At 37.1% G+C, this 6237-nt stretch overlaps 1 pseudogene; it reads right to left on the bottom strand.

Annotated features, from left to right (window-relative positions):
- Positions 1–422: 422 nt before the first annotated feature.
- On the bottom strand, positions 423–810 carry LOC143686345 (cysteine dioxygenase type 1 pseudogene; annotated as a pseudogene).
- Positions 811–6237: the final 5427 nt, after the last annotated feature.

Below are 6237 nucleotides of genomic sequence, written 5' to 3' on the forward strand. Positions count from 1 at the left end.
AAATATATTAAAGATGTGTACAATTAGTCCTCCAGGTAGCAAGGCAGGCATTTGATGACTGTAGTTTCTTGTTTTTACTTATTGCTAACTACAGTCAGATATCAAAGATATTCCAAAAGCTATAAAGACCATTACTGACATTCCCAGTATGGTTCCAAATGCATTAGAGGACAGAACCAGGAGAGCATTTGATTTGATCTTTAAAATCACAAAGACTTTTTTCTTTAATGAGAGTTTTCTTCTGCAGTACTCAGGACACTATTTGCTCACTTAATGCCATTCAATTAGCATCCGCCTAAGAGCAGATCTAAGTATTAGCTTATTTAAGTGCATTCCTGGACAGCAAGTGGTGGGAAGCCTTTCTCTCCATAACAAAATATCCAGCAGATCTTAAAATTAGGCTTTAGAAGGTGTTGTACTCCTTAGTTGTTCTCCAGTGAACCTGAGTTTGTAAATGGAGTCCTGATTCCAAATTTGTTATGGAATGTCATGATGACCTTGTTTCTATATCCTGTTCCCTGATCAAAGGTGAGGCATGTATCAAAAGGTGGGCTGTACAAGTGAAGGCTCACAGCAGTTTCCGTATGACTGGTACTCTCTACCTGATGTAAGCCAATAGAATTACTGAAGTAGGCACACTGGTTTTTCCCTCACAATTCTTTCAGATTTCTTGATCATCTCATTGGATTGTTTCATCAGTCCAGGAAAACAGTGTCTACTTTAGATTTCCCTATAGCATCTTCCTAAAGCAGTGGGAGTTGGTGTGACATGAATACTGCTCCCATGTCCTTCATTCCAATATAAAATCATGAGATTAAATTTTCCATTTCCTAGGTCCACAAGATTTTGAGTATACCTGTATTGGTTGAACTTGGTGTACACTGTCCACTTAGCAGGGCTGCTCTCATAGTCTTCCATGCCTGCCTGCACCTCTTCTACATTGATCTTTTTGCCAGCAAATGCTGGTAAAGGATGCAAATCAGGTCCACTATGGGCTGCAGTTTTAGCACCTCTGTCTGCTCCAGCCTGCACATGTCTCACTGCTGGGCTGTGGTGGAGGAAGGTAGGCAGTTGCAGAGCCTGGGGTCAAGGATCCCTGCTGCCGGATAGAGAGCTACAGGTACACACGCTCAAAATCCTGAGATGCTCCAGGACCAAAATGCAAGAAACTCGTGTATAGACATCCAGACACCCCTCATCCCCTACCCCCGCAGCTTGGTGGGTCTGGGCTCACAGAGAATGCATGATGCGCAAATCAGGACCAAATCTCTCTCCCTTATGTCTAACTATTATTTTAAAGCTTTCTTCATCATAGCAAAATGTATTCTTCATGGGCTTTTCAGATGTTCAGCCTTTCCCAATAACCCATGATTTAGAAGTCATCAACCTTAATCTAGAAAACCAAATCCTGTGCATCACTTTTATGTAGTTCAGACATTCATTTTCTGTGGTTTTAAAAATTTTACTTCTATGGTCATACTCTTCAATTAGAGAAAACAAAATCCTTAGATATGTCTCCAGATATATATTAGTCATTATTTCTGTGTTACAAATTATCCTTCAATTTAGACGCTTAAAACAATAAACATTTATTATTGCACAGTTTCTGAGGGTCAGGGATCTGGAGGCATCTTGTCTGCGTCACTCTGGCTCAGGGTCTCTCTATAATTGCAGCCAATCTGTAGATGAGACTCGAGTTTTCTCAAGGCTCTCCCTGTGGTGAAGAGTTGCTTCCAAGTTCACTCACGTGATTGTTGGGAAGCCTTAGTTCCTTGCTGGCTTCTAATTGCAGATTCAAGTTCCTTGCCACGTGAGTCTCTTCACAGGACTTCTGACACTCACAACATGGCAGCTTGTATCCCCCCAGAGCAATTGATCCAAGAAAGAAGGAGAGTGGATGAGAGTGAGAGAATGCCCATGATGGAAGCAGCAATCATTTATAACCTAATCTGAGAAATGGTGAGGTAGGATAGATAGGGGAGGAGGGAGGAGGAAGAGACCCTAGGACCTATAACAAAAGTTCCTTTTGGCAGCCAACCAATGAAAAGTGCAGCGCATCAATTCCTTATTAGCATAGCCAGAGGGGGAAGGGTCCCTCCAAGACCTTATAGAGAAGGCTCCTGACCTCAGACTGCTTCTCCTCCTTTGGGGAATGCCTGTGCTCATCTTCCTTTGGGTGTATACTTTCGCTATGCTAAATTTTGAGCTGTACACACTGGCTAGTCTTTGGATTCTTTGGCTGTACACATTGACTAGTCCTTGAATTCTTTCCTGTGGCTGAGTCAAGAACCTTTACTGCATCTGCCCCAGGTTGTGGTCTCAAATTCACTGGGAATTTCCAGAGTCCTCTAGGATCTGGCAGAAAATTCCTGGAGCTCTGCAACATCCAGCGTAGAACTTCCAGGGTTCTCTGGCATCTGTCCCAGAACTCCCGCGGCCCTCTGGAATCTAGCATGTTACTATCTGGCTATGCACACTGACTAGTCTGTGAATTCTTTCTTGTGACTGAGTCAGGAACCTCACAGTGTCAGCTTTTGGTTGAGGTCTCGATTTCTCCAAGAACTTTTTCTTGCATCAGTGGCATACTGTTATCTCTGTCTTACACTACTGATCACATGGACCCTCTCTGGTACAAAGTGAAAGGCTACTATACAAGAATGTGAAATCCAGTAGGTGAAAACCAATGGGGCCATCCTGAAGGCTAGCTAGCACATCTATCGTTTCCCATCTAAGCCTTCAAATGAAAGCGTTCTAGATTTCTTCTGGAGAAATGCATAATTCCCATGGAAATTAATTCAGTAGTGGTAGTGGACTAGAGATTTGAGCCTTGATAAACTCTCTGATTAATTTCAGAGAATGAAACAAGAATGATCATTCAATCAGCAAACTCTCTGATTAACCTCATCATAAGTTTCAGGTGATGATCTAAATTTTGTATTGTAATTTCTAAATTATTTCATTTCATATTTTTCAAAGAATGAGGAGAATGCTTGTTCTTGTTAAACACAGTATTTGCCTGGAAGATGAATTCTTGCTATATTTGGTCTTTACCACCTTTCATTCTATTTCAGAAACTTGACTATATGCAAATATGATTGTATTCTAGTGAAGTGAGGTGGTATTATTTCAGGATAAAAGGACCCTGAAGACACAAAAGTTACAGATTCATAACAGTATTTTAAATTGAGCAAAGCAATGTCCTCAGCAGGGGGGATAAGATGATAAGACATTATGATTACCCTCAAGGAGCTTATAGTAAGTTTTAGTCTTAGAATAGATGAGAGACCTTTAGCCCTCATTCTGCTTTCTGTTACCTGATAGCTTCAGGATGATATCCTGTCTGTCATGTAGGGAGGTTGTGAAAACTAACCAGATTATTCTTGTAGTTCTGTGATCTATTTAAAAGCAATATGTTATATAAATCCTTATTCAAATACCAACAACTCATCATAGGAGCTGCAATTATCACAGATCATTATGGAAAATGTTTATTATTTTTCTCTGTAAGGTAAGTATAAGAGTTTCTACGGTAATCACAACAAATCACAGATCATTATCAAAATGTTTATTATTGTTCTCTGTAAGATAAGTGTAAGCGTTTCTAATGTAGTCACAATTACTATTTGGCTCTGCTTATAAATATGAACCTAAGTGGCAAAGGAAACAATTTGCTAATTTATGCAAATCAAGTCAAGCTCTCCCCACCTCCACCACCCGATCATGACAATACTTTAGGCAAAATGAATTTTGGCTTAGGAGACTTTCATACAATATTTTTAAATATTTAAAAATAATTTGGAGCAAAATACCATTAACTACTTGAGAAATAGGAGGACAGAGAGGTTAGAAGCCTTTCTTAAGTTCACGCAGTAACACTGTGAAAGAATAAAATAATTCAGGTTAGCATTTATATACTATATTGTATTTCTATTAAAAATGATTATTTTCCAAATCAAATCTTGACTCTCTGTAGAGAGAAATCCTTATCCACAAGTGGACTCTTAATCTGCAGTTTTCAAGATGAGATCTGTATTTCTTTGGAGGATATTTCAGATCATCTATGGTTAGGTGTGAAAGGCAAGTCATGCACACACAGATCTAAAATGATGCAATGCATTGCAGCATTGAATGGGTATTAAAGGAAAAATTCAATTAAATTTAGGTATAATAAAGCTTAAGTAAGGAAAAAATGATATATAATTTTTCCTTCTAGGGTACAGGGTACTGAATGGGAGTACATTTGTATAGCCAGGCCATTGGATGTTTGCTTTGCTGCACCTGAGGTTCTGAATTACAGGATTTTTACTGTTGGGTAGTAGGCTTGATTAGTTCACAAATGCTAATTATTTATAATAACAGGAAAATAAGAGATAATCAGGTTGTAAGAATTCCTTCTGCCAGTGTTGTATCTTAGAATTCTGTCTCCTGGAATTTTGTTTTTTGCAAATTATGGCTGTATTACTTTAAGAAAATTCAATATCTAAAGACTATTTACCAAATTCATGGAGGATAGAGAATCGTTCCTATTTGTGCTATAAAAACAATTTGTTTTACAAAATGCTGCACTACATGATTCCTATAAATAAGGAGCATCTCCAGTGGATTTAAGATGTAAATTGAATAACAGAGACATGATGTATGTATAACCTTCTAGTTATATATCTCCTGTGGAACTAAAATAGAGAGTTTTTTTTTCAACATAGGAATGGTTATGATTAATTTATAGTCAGGACTTATTTAAACCATTTCATAACAAATTTCAATCCAGTTTTGGGAATCTCTTGATTATTTTCACCAGTAATCTTATTGTAACTTTTGCTAGTCTTGTAATTCAATTTATCTGGGATGACTACATCTCTCTGAATTGTATCAGTCAAGATGCTAAATGAGGATATAGAAAGTCTATGATCTCCATCGGTTGCCATGGAAGCTGCTCTTCTGCACTGATTTGATCAATTTTTTTTTTCAAGCAAGTAATTTGATAATTCTTCTGAAGGGAAAATGTCATAATGTTCTTGTTACTAAAATGAAAGAATAAAATAATTTCTTTCAGTTCATAATTGTTTCTTCCTAATAACGAAATTTTAGTAGTTTTATTTACATCCAGCAGATATTAAGACTTGAATTTACGTATTTTTAAGCATGCCATTTTTTAACTAACTTTCGTTTTTTATGCTTTTCAAAAAGATTGCCTAAAAAAACCAAAACCTTTTAAATATAAACATCGATAGTGTTTTCCTTGAGAAAGAGTAGCCAATTACATCACAGTCAATGAATTATTTAGATAGGACTCTTAGCAAAGCACCACCATCATCAAACGTGTTCATTAAATGCAGCATTTGAACATCACATATATCATCATTAGCAAAACTTGGATCCTTATTCAGAATCTGTTGACCACCTACTCCTGATAATCTGTTTCCTGAATTAAAATGGAACAGGAATGAAAATGTCCCTTGCTTTGAAATATCACGTGGAGGGAGAGACTTTTTCAGATTCCCTAAACTAATCTCAAACTCTAGGCAGCGTTTTTATTTTATGAGTATCTACATAAGATGGGTGCACTTTGGAATACTTAACTTTAATGCTGCATGAAAAATGAGGGCATCATGAAATTAATTAGGACATTTATTTCCAGCCCTGAGAAAGAAAACAAGTTATTATTTAGCAATTCCCTGCTTACCTTTAGGTGGCAGTGTGTAGCAAGGAGAACTGGGCTAGAGTTCCTATATAGGATCTCGAAACAACAGTAAAAAGAAAAAAAGAATCAGTTTCCTGTTAGAAATGTCTTCTTGCATCATCTGCATTTAGTTTCTTTCCCTAATGGCAATTCCTGGTTTGAATCGCTAAACATACATGTCCTGTATCATTGAGATCATTATGAAATATTTTCTGTGGTTCCAAAATGCCGCCTATTCTTTAACCTGTGTCTCCATATATCTCTTGTCGTGTTGTAGTGTTAAGGAATATTTTTTGACTGACCGACTGTCAACACTAAATTGGGAGTAAACATCTCAATTTTTCTATCATTTTATGTTTTTCAAAATTGAAACCCAGAAGTTAGCTGGAGAGCTTTGGCCAAGATATGAAAAACAACTATATAGACATACTGTCTTAAAAATATACAGAATGAGGCATTTATTTTCAAATTCTAGAGAAAAACTCTGATGAGTTTCTCTCTGTGATAGGTTGTTTCATCCGTTTTGTTGGGGATTAAGCACTGCCAGATTTGTCCAA

This window comes from Tamandua tetradactyla, chromosome 6 (assembly GCF_023851605.1).
Source record: "Tamandua tetradactyla isolate mTamTet1 chromosome 6, mTamTet1.pri, whole genome shotgun sequence".
Classification (NCBI taxonomy): domain Eukaryota; kingdom Metazoa; phylum Chordata; class Mammalia; order Pilosa; family Myrmecophagidae; genus Tamandua; species Tamandua tetradactyla.